At 39.0% G+C, this 15,119-nt stretch overlaps 1 protein-coding gene across 2 annotated transcripts in view; it reads right to left on the bottom strand.

The window, feature by feature from the left end:
* The window catches only part of LOC106634665 (histone H3.v1-like), a 91,740-nt gene that overhangs the window by 39,853 nt on the left and 36,768 nt on the right, over positions 1 to 15,119 (bottom strand). The window contains exons 2-3 of one of the 2 annotated variants that reach the window (XR_010111919.1): positions 14,272 to 14,390; positions 12,947 to 13,044 (exon numbers count right to left, since the gene is read on the bottom strand). The gene's annotated coding sequence lies outside the window, so the exon portion shown is untranslated. Of the gene's footprint in view, positions 1 to 12,946; positions 13,045 to 14,271; positions 14,391 to 15,119 lie in introns of those variants that run through there. The other variant, XR_010111918.1, reaches the window with a different exon arrangement.

The raw sequence follows: 15,119 nt of genomic DNA, 5'->3' as shown, positions 1-15,119 counted from the left end.
ACTCTAAGTAGTTTACCATATTTTTAACAAATGCATTGTACTATACTACTGTACAGTAGATTTCTAGTGTAAATGCCAATCTCTTCCTCAATAATGTGAGAAACTTTAGCCAGAGATAATTGAAAGACAAGACTCTGGCTTGGTTTGCCTGGATTTCTCCTCTTTCATTGCCTAAGACTGACAACTCTATTTTTTTTAACAGATATATTCAGAGTGTCTACCATGTCAATGCAATGTCCTAGGCAAGGGAAATTTAACAGCTAACAAGATGATAGGCTTGGTTCCTACCTTCATAAAGTTTATAGTTTATCAGAGAAGAGGGGCAATTAAAAAGAGAATTAGAGTCAAGAAGCACTATAATAGTGAAAGTTCAGGATACACATGAGAGAAACAACTAACTTAGCTGGAAGCTGGGAAGCAAAGACAGGAGAAGATCTGTCTTTGCTTCCCAGCAGAAGTGACATTTGAGAAGATGTGTGAAGTTACCCTGGTAAAATTTTTTACTAGAAGTTATTTTAATATTAGTAATACATGCTTCACACTGGTTCAATAAAGAGCTTGAGTTATTCATGGAGTTTTTCCTTTCATCTTCACAGGTGTACTTTGGAGCAAAGTTGCATTGCAATTATTGATTACCACTTTGAATTGTAATTAATTAGAGCTATTAAAAACATATACACATAAATATACATATGCATATATATATGTATACACACACAAACATATGTATGTTTGAGTGTATTTGTAAGCCTTTATAATTTATCCATATAAAATTGTTTACTTTTATTTTAGGTTCGGGCATACAAGTGAAGGTTTGCTATATAGGTAAACTCATGTCATGGGGGTTTGTTATACAGATTATTTAATCACCAAGGTATTAAGCCTAGTACCCAATAGTTATTTTCTCTGCTCCTTTCCTTTCTCCCACCATCCACTCTCAAGTAGACCCTAGTGTCTGTTGTTCCATTCTTTGTATTCATGAGTTCCCACCATTTAGCTTTGACTTATAAGTGAGAACATGTAGTATTTGGTTTTCTGTTCCTGTGTTCATTTGCTGAGGATAATAGCCTCCAGCTCCATTCATGTTTCCACAAAAGATATAATCTCATTCTTTTTTATGGCTGCATAGTATTCCATGGTGTATGTGTACCATATTTTATTTATCCAATTTGTTACAGATGGATAAACAATAGGTTGATTCCATGTCTTTGCTATTGTGAATAGTGCTGCAAAAATATTTGTGTGCATGTGTCTTTATGGTAGAATGATTTGTATTCCTCTGGGTATAGACCCAGTAATGAGATTACTGGGTCAAACAGTAGTTCTGCTTTTAGATCTTTGAGTAATCACCATACTGCTTTCCACAATGGTTGAACTAATTTACATTCCACTAACAGTGTATAAATGTTCTTTTCCACAACGCTGTCAGCATCTGTTATTTTTTGACATTTTAATAATAGCCATTCTGACTGGTGTGAGATGGTATCTCACTGTGGTTTTGATTTGCATTTACCTTATGATCAGTGATATTGAGCTTTTTTCATATGCTTGTTGGCCACATGTATGTCTTCTTTTGAAAAGTGTCTGTTGATGTCACTTGTCCACTTTTTAATGGGGTTGTTAGTTTTTCTCTCGTAAATTTGTTTAAGTTTCTTATAGATGCTGGATATTAGACCTTTATCAGATGCATAGTTTGCAAAACATTTTCTCCCATTCTGTAGGTTGTCTGTTTGCTCTGTGGATAGTTTCTTTTGCTTTGAAGAAATACTTAAGTTTAATTACATTCTATTTATCAATTTTTGCTTTTGTTGCAATTGCTTTTGGTGTCTTTGTCATGAAGTCTTTGCCCACTCCTATGTCCAGGATGGTATTGCTTGGGTTGTCTTCCAGGATGTTTATAGTTTTGGGTTTTATGTTTAACTTTTTAATACAACATGAGTTGATTTTTGTATATGGTATAAGGAAGGGGTCCAGTTTCAATCTTCTGCGTATGGCTAGCCAGTTATCTCAGCAACATTTATCGAATAGGGAGTCTGTTCCCTCATTGCTTGTTTTGTCAGCTTTGTCAAAGACCAGGTGGTCGTAGGTGTGCAGCCTTGTGTCTGGGCTCTTTATTCCGTTCTACTGTTCTATGTGCCTGTTTGTGTACCAGTGATATTTTTGTTTTTAAGAAAACTCCTGGCAAAGGAGTTACCTTGGTAAAGAGAGGGTGGCTCCAGGCAGATGAGAAATGTGTAAAAGGGCTTGGAGCCTTGAGAGAACGTGAGGCCTCCAAGTCTTAAAAGTTCTGATAGGCATTCTTGAAGGCAAAACAAGGCTCATTTGTTGTGTTGCATGAACAGCTTATCCATAATGAGTAAAGTTTCCCAGAGTCCTATTACTAATTGCAGAACATCCTCAATTTGTCTTTAATAAGTGTTCAAAGTTAACTTCAAATATTAATAAAGAAGTGTTTATTTTTTCACAGTATACTCTGAAAATGTCTGCTAATCACTTTTAAACCCCAGCTAAAATTATTTCTCTGTCTTCATGGCCATACAACTCTGCCTCATTCAATTCCATAGTTGGCCTTGAGTTTGAAAACTGACCTTGTTTCTAGGCTGGAGTATGTGCTTATTGTTCCTTCTCTTTATGGGAAAAGTTACTTGCCAGTGGAGACGGAACTGAACATAGATTCTGAAATAGACACAATATGGGAAACTTGATACTTCCTTCCACTACCAAGCCCAAGCAAGGGATGCTGTACAAGGCATTAGGTATCCTCCTTAATCCCGGGAAATACACAGTAAAAAGGAAGAGATAAGGCCTATGTTTGAGTCAGTTCACGCTGCTATAACAGAATGCCATAGATAAAGTGCCTTAAACAATAGACATTTATTTAGCACAATTCAGAAGGCTGGGGTTCTGAGACCAAAGTGAATGCTTTCCTCTTGGTTTACAGATGGTCATGTTCTCATTGTCATGAGGACACGTCAAAGAGAAAGACTTCTGGTCATTTTTAGCCACTTAAAAGGGCATTAATCCCATACATCTGGGCTCTAGTCTCATGATCTAATTACTCTTCAAAGACTCCACCTCGAAATATCATCACATTGACATTTAGGCTTCAATATATAAATCTTGGGAAAACACAAGCATTCGGTGCATAGCAGAATATAAATATGAAAATAAAATTAACAAAATAGTAAAAATTATAAACTTCCTGAAATGAAGAGGGAATTGCCCAAAGAATGTAATAGGAAATCAAGAGAGAGAATATGAGAGTCTGAAAGAGCACCTCAGAGGAAGAACAGTTTAACCTGGGTCATGAGGAAGTAATAGGATTCTGACAGATGTGTAACAGCTGGATAATCCAACATAGAGAGAGAAAAGGTGCCAGGGTGAGGAAACGGAGATGAGAAAGAAAATATAAGTAAAGAGGGACAGAGAAGCCTGTAATTAGTGTTCTGAGGATCGGAAGAGACCCTTGTACCCTTCTCTGTGCTTGCATGTATATTTTCATTCATTCCTTCAAATACGGAATGATTATTAAATGACTAGTTTTTTTCAAACTTTTAGTAAGATTTTAAATCAAACTAAGAAAAGTATATGTAAAGAGGAAATACATGAATTACAATAATAAGCTACTTTTTAACTAGTTTGAGCTATTTAAGTTTGAAGCTCAAGAAATTACATGTTTAAGTGCCTAAGTAGTCTTCAGTTGACTTTTAATTAACCTCTTTTGCCATTTCTCATCCAGGGAAATTAGAAAATATTTTATAGTCCAACAAAAACTTGTTTTATAAAAGAATTAAGTGAATTTGAGCCACTTATGATAATCTTTCAAAACATCTGATATTTGTAGCTGAATCCGGTCAAATTGTATTTATTCTTTATCAGCCTTAGTTATCTTGGCATCGCTCTCGTATTAATAAGATTCAGACAAAGCCTAGCCTTGCAGTGTAAAATTGATAGAGAAAATCATTTTCCCTAATCAGGCTGAATCTCATTTGTTGTGATTTCTTTCCTTTAGATTCTGATGTTTGCAGGTGCTTTTTGTGGGAACATTATTTAAAACATATTCTCCTGAGTGTAAAACAGCCGCTTCATGAGGATTACTCTTCTATCCTCTTTGCTTGCAGTGGAAGTTTCATTCATTCAGCTTAAACTAAATTTCAATAAATAAAAGGAAGAGGTTCATTTTTAACACTTATCCCCTTAAATAATAATAACAAGACTATGTTTAATTTGCCTAAAAATAGACATAGAGTTCATGGAATTCAGTTTTCACTTTGATTATGGTAAGGAGGGGCACCTAGCCTCCTTGACGTCCAAAATCATGAGCTTCTTACATCACCATGACAACTTGTCACCTAAAAGGATTCACCATTCTATTAGGGTAGGCTAGGTTGTCCTGCAGTAACAAATAAACTTTATAATCATGGTGGCTTAGCCCAACAGAAGTTGATTTCTTTCACACACAGAGTCTAACGCAGTTGGCCTAGGATCCTGGGATGACCCTCCCTCGACTGACTCAAGGATCCAGGCTTGCATCACCTTATAATATAGCTCCTTAACATGTCACTTCTAAGGTTGCTTCAGCATGGGGACAGAGAGAAGAAAGAAGCAATTGTAATTGCTTCAGCCTGGAAGAAACATGTGCCATTGTGCTTACAACTCATTGGCCAGAAAGAGTCACTTGGCCTCAACCTCACTGCAAGGAAGAGTGAGAAGTGAAGGGGAGCACATGGAATGTGAGGTGTGCGACAGCCATCCCTGTCTCAATTACATAGTTAATTAAATTTAGCTCTATGCTAAGTCAAATACAGAAGTTCATGGAAAACATGGAATTTTTATCACATCGAAATCACTGCCAAAAAGCAAAGTACACATGCTTTGGAGACAGAGTACTTTTACAGCCTGGATTGCCATATTTCAGGAATAAGACCATTGGCAGGTCCCACAGACACTCTGAGCCTCAATATCTTCACCTGTAAAGTGGAGAGAATGCTGACATAAGTCAGTTGAGAGGACTATAAGTAATGACTGCAAAGCACCTAATTAAGGGCCTACTAAATATTAGGTATCGAGTTTTAAAACCGGCAATTATAATTATTGTATCTTAATGACAACAATAAAATGGAGATATCATTATCATGGAAAATAATTAATTAATTTTGTTATATTTAATTTATCAAGAATAATGCAATAAATTTTCAAATAAAAGCATCCATGAGACTTCCTAGCTGAGTTCAGAAGCAGTTTTTGACCCTGCATTTAATTTACTGTTAGCAGCAAATATGGTATATTATTACCTTTAGAATTTCTCATTTCAGATGAAAAAAATGAGCTGTTAAAGTAATTGTAAAAATTTTAAAGGGCCTCAGTGAAAGCAGAGAGGTGAGTTTCCATGGCGATATCTGAACAGTGCAAGAGAACGGAAGAAGGGAAGGGGGGCATTTAATGAGCACTTACATGATGTTAAACAGTGTGCTTGGCACTTTGCATCCAACATCAGCCTAAACACAGGAAAATGCTATGACATCAATATGACTGTCACAGTTTTATGGAAGAGCAAACATACTCAAAGGAAGAGACTCTCCTAGTGGACTAACTAGATTGTGGTCCCAGTGCCATATGACCTGCCTTTGCCTGTAGCTGGTGCCCAGACTCTCCTGACACCAACGAGTCTCCTGTAATTCATCTTTTTCTGCTCCTTCATGCTCAAGGTCTCTCATTTCCCTTGTTTTAGGGTCTGATTTGTTCCCAGCCTTTCTCGGGGCTCTTGTAGGCTTAGCATACACACCCCTGTCTCCAGCGCAACCTCTTACCAGGACACAAAGTTCCTATTTCTTTGCAGTAACAGGAAAAATGTCCTCAGACACATTGTCTTGCCTCTCTAGAGATAGTTCCTTCTTACAGTAGAAAACCTATGACAAAAGTGGAGGTGGTAGATTTGTGAACTCACTGTGTTCTAACCATCCTAGGAAGGGTTGGTTGGGCAAGAATCATTCATGGGTACCAAGTGTCAGAAGAATTTTGAGAAATGGAATACTCGTATAGTCTCAAAAGGTCTCTCCACCGATTGCATATTAGTCAAAAAGGGGGAAAGTAGTAACTACACAGTATTAGTATAAAGAGATGTCACTTTGACAGTGTGATCAAAATTAACATTAGCAATAAGGAACAGATGGATGTCACATGCCTCTGGATGTGTGCATGGAGAGGGAATGCCATCACTTATGAGTATCCCCGCTGGGATGCATAACCTGAATCTGATCATAAAAAAGCATCAGACAAACCCACATTAAAGAATATGCTACAAGGGGCCTGTATTCATTAAAAATGTCTGTGTCATGAAAGTGGGAAAGACTGAAGAAAGTTCTGAATTAAAGGGAATTCAACAGACACAATTGCTAAATGGACCAGATCCTGTTGTGAAGGGAAGAGCACTTGCACATTATTATTATTGGGACAATGACAAATATGGCATATTAAAATGTAGATTAGATGAAAATATTATAACAACGTTAAATTTCCTAAATGAAATACCATTGTGGTTAAATTATTTAAAAGAATATTCTTAGAGAATACACATTGAAATATTAAAAAATAAAAGAACAGGATGTAGCTAACCTACTTTCAAATGGTATAGAAAACAATAATTTTAGAATGCATAATTCACACACATATGTGTATGTGTATGTATGTATGTGTGCATTACTATATTTAACAATATTTGAAAGAGAGAAAAGGAAAAAATGGAGGATAAAAAAGCAAATGTGGCAAAATGTTAAAACATGGCGAATCTGAAAAAAAGCATATACAGAAGTTCTCTAGAGGCTGTTTTTTTCCAGCAATTCAATGAGATTTAGGAGTTTAAACAAATTGAAGTTTCTATTAATAGCTAGCAATTACTGTGTGCCCATGCTTTGCTATGGATTGTCCTAGGCAGATCACTGGCATTCTTTCTAAGCTTTTTCGTAGCTGTAGGTGTGGAAATTGTGTTTTCATTTTCATTTTTAGATATGAGGAAACGGAAACAGGATATGCACCCCACAGGAAGTGGCAGGGTCATAGATTTGAATTCAGACCTGGCTCACGTCTTTGCACAATAGAATGAGACAGTGCATGTGATGCCAGACAGGAAGAGGTAAGGTTCCAGCCTTTAGGGGCTCATAGGGGCTCACAGCCCATAGGGAGAGTAGACAGGGAAGACAGACAAGTAATTGGGTACATAGTGTGGTGTGGTAAGCAAAGTTAAACACAGTTAATTCTTTTTTTTTTTTTTTTTTGAGATAGAGTCTCACTCTGTCACCCAGGCTGGAGTGCAGTGGCGCGATCTCGGCTCACTGCAACTTCCACCTTCTGGATTCAAGCAATTCTCCTGCCTCAGCCTCCCACATAGCTGGGATTATAGGTGTGTGCCACCCGCCTGGCTAATTTTTGTATTTTTGGTAGAGACGGGGTTTCACCATGTTGGTCAGGCTGGTCTTCAACTCCTGACCTCAACTGATCCCCGTGCCTCGGGCTCCACAGTTAAATTCTTCTAAACTTAATTAGTAGAACACCTACTGGGGGTTGTTGTCATGCCAATCTCTTCTGCTACTAGAGACACATGTCCTGTCCTCCCAGAACTTACACTGAAGTGGATGTGACTGATGATACAGTACATAACTGCTGAGGTAGCACATAATAGTGAAATTTTATCCAGACTACGAGGCTAAGGTTGGCTTCCCAGAGGGGATGTGAGTGTTGCCTTACTTGATTTTCAGAGACAGAATAGCCTGTGAAATTTCATTCATCCCTGAGTTCTAAAGACTTGGCATATAGGAAATTCACTAGCTGTTGAATCTGGAAAAATGATACACATGTTTTCTCTACTGTGCAGAGTCTATACTATTCTTGAATGAATGAATGAGTGAATGAGTTCCCTTCTGTGATTCCTAAGGAACCCAGGGCAATGAGGTCTTCCAGGATGTCAGCCTCTCTGTCATCCTGCCAGGTCACAAGAAAGAGCCAGCAGGTTTCAGCAAGCCGTTCCCTGGCTGATCTGGTGGTGAGAAGAATTTGGGGGTGGCGGCATGGTGACTAGCCACAGCCAGGGCGATTCCTGCACTCCCTGGCTTCCGTGTTTAGCTTTCAGATTAGAGGAAATGCTTTATCAAGAAAAGCTACTTTGTTCTCTCTTGTTCTCTTTTATTTTTTTCCGAGTTATTCATCACTTTTTTCAGTCCCTTATTCTCAGAGGAGAAAACAAAGCCACCTTCTTGAAGCTGTACCTTAGGTATTATTCTTGCCAATGCCTTGCAAAGCCAGCAGCCCAAGTGCTTTGCAGGTCAGATACAAGGGCCCTTTACCTTCAAAGATTAAAATCAGCATAGCAACAAAACATGAGGCTCTTGGTTTTACTCAGTGCTTTTCTTACATGGTCTCATTGCATTCACAGAGCAGTGTTACAGAAGGTTAGAGACCCTTGGAGATAAAACACGTAGGGATTTCCACTCTTTTTGGTGATGCCCCAAGAACCTGGGTAGGAGCATCAGAGCCTGCCCTCTGGCGATGGGGGCTCCCTCCAGGGGCGGGAAGCCCATCTGGCTCAATTCTCTGCCCTTGGCTCAGCTGACCATGCAACTGCAGCTGCTTGCTTGGGCTTGTTTCATGCATGACAGTTTCAGTTACCTTTCACTTGAGAAATAGATCTCCCTGCTAAAAGAAAAAAAAAAAAAGAAAGAAAGAAAATGTTTGAAGACTACTGATCAGTTTCAATACCTTCATACTGTCCATAAAAACACACAGGCCCGTGTTGCACTGGCCGTCCCTTCGCATCTCACTCTCAGCGCCTCAGTGAGCTTTCTCAGCTGTGCTATGACAATGAGCATTTGCAGACCTCTTTTCCATCTTTCAAATTGTTGGCATCTCTCAACTATTCACATTGGTGGATTAATTTGTTAAATACCTTTCATTGTTATTCTAGTGGAGTTTAAGGAGGAAGCAGCAATAGAATATGTATATGTATATACATATACATATACATATACATATACATATACATATACATATACACACACACAGAAAGAGACAGAGAGAAGAGGGTTTTACCTCAGTCAGGGACTCCTCTCATTGCCTGAAATATTCTTCAGAGACTTGGAGCTCCAAGGACTTGAGGAAGGCACCACAGTGAGTGGTGGAGTCGAAAACTGGAGGATTTGGTTGAATATTTCTATCAGTAGCACCTGGACTCTTTCCTTTCCCCTGCCAACCAAACATCCAAGCACCTGTCCTTTCTACTATGTCAGGAAAAGGGATTTTATTTTGTGGAGACTTGAAACAGGAATTCTCTACCCTACTTAGAAAGAATAAGATTAAGTAAAGCTTCAATATCCCAAGGGAAATATAGAAGCTATTGAAAATAAAACAATAGAACAAAATACCATTAAAAGCATAATTAGAGAAGAGCATTAACACTTCTCTCCTTAAGGAAACATTGTTAACTGTTTTATAATTTGTATACCTTTTTTCCCAACAAAAAGTGTGCAATTGTTGTTAATAATAAAAGACTTTTGGTCATGATAATTAAAAAACAAAAAAGTAAAACAAACAAACAAAAAAACCACAGGCCCAGAAAGGGACAATCACTTGCCTAAAATCACAGATCCACTTAGTACTTAAAGGCAAAGAAGGAACTAAGTGTTAGTCTTGGGTATCACATCAGTTTCTAATCCAGGACATGCAATTGTGGTACCTGGCTCAGGTGACCACAGTGAATGTAAATACCCAATGATTGTCCCAAGAGGAAAAGAAAACAATTTTAAAAATTCCTGACAGCTGCATTTCTGGAATGTCCCCACGCCTTCCTCATGCACCTGTTGCTGCCTGAACTTCTGACACTGAGTGGTTACCGGAGGCCTGGCATCTCCTTAGGGCACTGCCACTGGTGCTGATGAACCAACTGAGGCAGACACTTTTACCTCCCTGAGCCTCACTTTCCTCCACCAGAAACTGGTTTAGGGGACAATAGCTTAGCACTGTCTCTTCTGGCTTCTATGTTCTTCTGGTTAAGAAAAAACTAACAACATTTCCCCCTGTCCTGACTTCCCAAAAGATTGAACATGAAGCTTCACTGAAATCCTGGATGGAAACATATTATTTCCAATGTAAAATGATAAGGCCTGGTCATGTGCAAGTTGCTCCCAGCTGCTGTGCCAGGGAGAGAGGGGAGGCATGCAATCAGCTTCCAGATAAAGGAGACAAGCTGTAGTGCTCAGGGCCCAACTGAGAAACATGTAAAGAGGGATTATATATATAATAAGTATCTACCTCTCTATATATAAAGATATATATATAGAAAGAGAGAGAGAGAGAAAGAGAGAGGGAGAGAGAGAAGACATTGTTCTCTCTATAGAAAAGAAAGATTGTTCTGTAGAAGATAGATAGTTATCCCCTGAGAACCAGGAAAGCTGATGATACAATTCACAGAAGTCAAAAAAGTCCCCAAGCTGCATGAAGTTCCTTTGAAAAGGCAGGGTTGGCTTTCCCTGATCTATGTAAGCCCCTTCCTGTAGGTAATGGCAGGTCTGGAGACACACCCCTGGAGGCTCTCTGAGTGCCACCTGGCAGTGCTGGCACACGTGAGGGAAGCCAGGGAGTTGGTGGGGTGGGGTGCGGGGATGGCAGCTGGCTCAGCAGCTCCAAGAGTGCTACACGGTCTCAGTTCTGAAATTATTCACAAGTACTCAGCAGACTCAGTGCACTTTAAAAGTCACTTTTTTTCTCTCATAGAGAAAAAGGATGTTGTCTTATGGCTTCCTCACCTGTGACTTCTTGGAATTTTTTTTTTTTTTTGAGATGGAGTCTTGCTCTGTTGCCCAGGCTGGATCCCGGCTCACTGAAACCTCTGCCTCCTGGGTTTAAGCAATTATCCTGCCTCAGCCTACCAAGTAGCTGAGATTGCAGGCATACACTACCACACCCAGCTAATTTTTGTATTTTTTTAGTAGAGACGGGGTTTCACCATGTTGGCCAGGCTGGCCTCGAACTCTTGACCTCAAGTGATCCGCCCACCTCGGCCTCCCAGAATGTTGGGATTAATGGTGTGAGCCACCGCGCCCAGCCGGAATGGTTTTCATACTGTCTGTCCCTTCCTTCCTTCTTCCCTTTCACCACTCAGTCTCTCTCTCTCCAAAACAATACTTTTTTCCTGCTTAATCCTTACAGAGAACACAAAGTACACTTATGTAAAAAATAATGACAACAGTAAAATTCCTGAAAACCATAAAAGCAGTTAAAAACAAAAGTTTGAAGTATCGATGCTCCATGAAATTACACTAATGTGATAGACTCTAGTGCTGGACATAACCTTGTTCTTTCATGAGAATAAAATGCTATTGTATAAGTGGTTCATCAGTGTTTTTTAATGATGTCTACGGATCGTTTCCTTTCTGTGAAGGTAAAATATTTATTTTCATAGTCATAAAGGAAATTAAAGAATGTCTACACAAGTTTTCAAACTCAAGGCATTTACTAACATTTCCACTTCCTTTTTGACTCAGGATATATATATACATATACACTTGTGTGTGTGTGTGTGTATATGTGTGTATATATATGTGTATATATGTGTATATATGTATATATATGTGTATACGTATATATACATATACGTGTAAATATATGTGTGTGTATATATATCTGTGTGTGTGTATATATATATGTATATATACTCGGATACTTCAAATGTTAAGGTTTTCTATTATGTTACCATATCTTTCAAATAACAAAATGTGTATATATATATATATATATATAAATTTTTTGTTGTTGTTTGTCTTACTGCAGGGTGATAATATTGACCAATTAACCAAGTGTAGCAACCTATCATATTTTCCACATGTATCGTAGGTTAGAGTTAACCAGTCACATTTTTCCAGTGCACTTGCTATGAAGTGTGACTGCTCTCTCATGCCTGCTGAATCTGTGACTTTAAGCATGTTACTTTACTTCTCTGAACCTGACTTTCTTCATATGTAAAAAAGAGATAATAGGACTTCATAAGGATGTGGGGTGGACTAAACAAGAAAACATGCAGGCTGGAGTGATGCCTTATATACAATAGGCTCTCAATATATGGTGATTCCCTTTCATCTCACCAGATATACTGGCTTGATGAGCTTTGTAGTGCGGGTGGCAAATATTGTGATTCCTCTCTGTGGTGGAGGGGACTGAGCTCACGGATACAAATAAACTGACCAAGATCACACAAATGGTGTCAGTTTAAACCACTGGTTCTCCATTGGGATTAATTGTGCATCCACGAGATGTTTGGCAATGTTTGGAGATTTGGGGTTGTCACAACTGGGGAAGGGGACCATTTATACTATTGGCACCTAGTGGATAGAGGCCAGGAATACTGCTAACCATCTTTCAGTGCACAGAAGAGCACCCTATAGCAAGGAATTATCCAGAGTAAAATGTTAATAGTGCTCTTTCCAATTCACCTCACATTTTCCAAAATAAACCAAAGCACTTTGTAAAATGAAAACATTATTTTTGTTATTTGAAAGACATGGTAACATAATAGAAAACCTTAAAATTTGAAGTATCTGAGTCTATTCTTAGCTCTCCTACTTACTAACATTTAATCTGAAAACTTCAGGCAAAATTATCTCACCAGAGCCCCAGTTTCTCTACTTGCACAATGTAACAGGGCATTTCAACGATAAGAAATAATTTAAATAAATGGTTGAGTATGGTGCCAACATGTAGTAGGGGCCCAGTCCATGATAGGACAATATAATAATGATAGTAGATATGGGAGGAGAATAATTGAAGAACTTTCAGTTTTTAACAAATATTGATTGAATTCCCATTATGTACTAGGCACTGAAGATATATCTCAGTCAGTTTGGCTGCTATAATAACAATACCATTAACTGGGTAGCTTAAACAACAGAAATTTATTTCTCACCCTTCTGTAGTCTAGAAGATCAATATCAGAAGGCTGCATGGTAGAGTTTGGTGAGAGCCCTCTTCCTGGTTTACAGATGGCTGTCTCCTCATTGCATCCTCACGAGAGAGAGAGAGAGAGAGAGAGAGAGAGAGAGGAGGAAGCTCTTTCCTGTCTATTCTTATAAGGTCACTAATCTCATCATGAGAGCTCCACCCTTGTGATCTAATTACCTTCCGAAGGCCCCACTTACAAATACTTTTCCATTGATGTTCAGGGATTCAGCATTTAATTTGAGGGGTACACAAACATGCAGTCGATAATAAGATGCAGAAATTAACCAAACAGAAAGGGCCCTGACATCATGGAACTTACATGGTGGATGACGGGAAATAGACAAGCAGAAAAATTAAGAAGGGAAATCCCTTAATATAATGCAGGTGGTGGTCCTGGAGGTCTTCTGGGAAGAGGCAACTGGAATAATGATCTGAAGGCTAAGAAAGCACAGGAGTGAAGAGGAAAAGAAAGGGTATCCTTGAGAGAAGGAAGAACAAATGCACAGACACTCAGGCAAGAGGTGTTTGAAGAAAGCAAGCAAGGGGTGCATATAGACCCATGCATTGTCAATCTGAGTCTGCACGGTTTCAACCGATGATCAGTCTGATGTGCTCACTGGGCTTAAGACCTTTCCAGGGTCAACATGAGAATGCCCATGTCTGGAGTACAAGGTTGTAGCTTTTCTGCAGAGAGACCACGGTTCCCCACACTGCAGGCTCTTTTACGTCATGACTGTCAGAGTCTGCTGGACCACCAGCCCGACAGAAATGTTCCATCCTTCCCTCATTTCAATGGGGGACTTCTGGATCCTTGTAACACTCTCCCAGGTCTGTGGAGCTGCTCATACTGCCTCAAGCCCACTGTCCAGCCCCCTCCCTCCACAGATAGTTCTACCTCACCTCCGCCCATGCTGAAGGTGTCCTTGTGGAGTGCTTCTCCTGGGGACTGGTGGCCTGGAGAAGGATGTCATCCATTTCCCCACGTTCTGAGTTCCCCAAACCTTCCTGAATCTTTTTAAAACTTCCTTGTTTCCCAGTCCAAATCCCAAGCTGAGGAGAAACGAGGACCCCATTATCTCAATTCCCGTATCTTTTTCTGTCACTGAGCTCTTTTCTAAATGTTGTTGAGGCCAGAAGAAGCACATTTCAGCCTTCACTGTGTCATAGCTTGAATTCTCTCCACCTCAGTCATACGGAAAGTCAGCTCTGCTGGGCTTCTGATCCCTGCTGAATCTACAGAAACTCAAGAAGTTATTTATCCTTTTATCAAGGCCTGGCTTTAATACTCACCTCACTACACAGGGTCTGTAATAGAACTCAAAGTTCATCAGTGATTTTTGTTCCAGCCAGGACTCTGAGGTGATAAACTCTACGGTTTTGGAGTTCTCTTCAAGATGGTACCAGGTTACCTGAGAAATAGGAATATTAGAGAAAGCATCTGAAAAACATTTAAGTCTATAAAGCTGCATTATCCCCAAAAGATCACTTGCATTATTAGATAGAACTGTTTGCCAGACTGGACTAAATTTAGATTTTTCTCCATCACCCAATGAAGTGGAGGCTTCTGAGAAATACTAGATAAGAAATAGAGAAAACAAAGATACCCTTTTTTCACATTTTAGTGTATTATGAATGCATGTGGCCCTACAACAGAAAAAAATATTGCATTAATGTCAATCCAGAAAGTTCCCAAATTTGAGGTAAACAGAAAAACAGAATTGTTTGCTTGTTTCCCTAAATGAAAGAGGAAAATCAAATGGGAAGAGAGAATCCTCCCAAGTCCTCTATGGGGCTTGGGATGTATAGTTACATTCTTTGTGCCTGTCTTCTCCTTTTCTTTACCTTTGAGACTGGCCCTCAATGCCTGTCCCAAATTCTGTCAACTGTCCTGTTAATTGCTGACTTGTCAATTTCTTGCCTAGGAAGGTTCTGGCTCTAGTAAGAGCTGCTGATTCTAGTCCCCAGGCTTATGATTAGGGTTGCCAGAAAAAAAAAAAAAAAAGAAGGAAAAACAGGAAGTCCAGTTATATATGAATTTGAGATAAACAACAATTTTTTATGAATATGCCCAAAATATTTTATAAAACACGCAACAGAAAATTTTTGTTTACTTGAAATTTAAATTTAACTGGACTTGT

The sequence above is a fragment of the Pan paniscus genome, chromosome 3, assembly GCF_029289425.2.
Source record: "Pan paniscus chromosome 3, NHGRI_mPanPan1-v2.0_pri, whole genome shotgun sequence".
Classification (NCBI taxonomy): Eukaryota; Metazoa; Chordata; class Mammalia; order Primates; family Hominidae; genus Pan; species Pan paniscus.
Note: the sequence above shows the minus strand (reverse complement) of the source record. Positions and strands in the feature narration are given on the sequence as shown.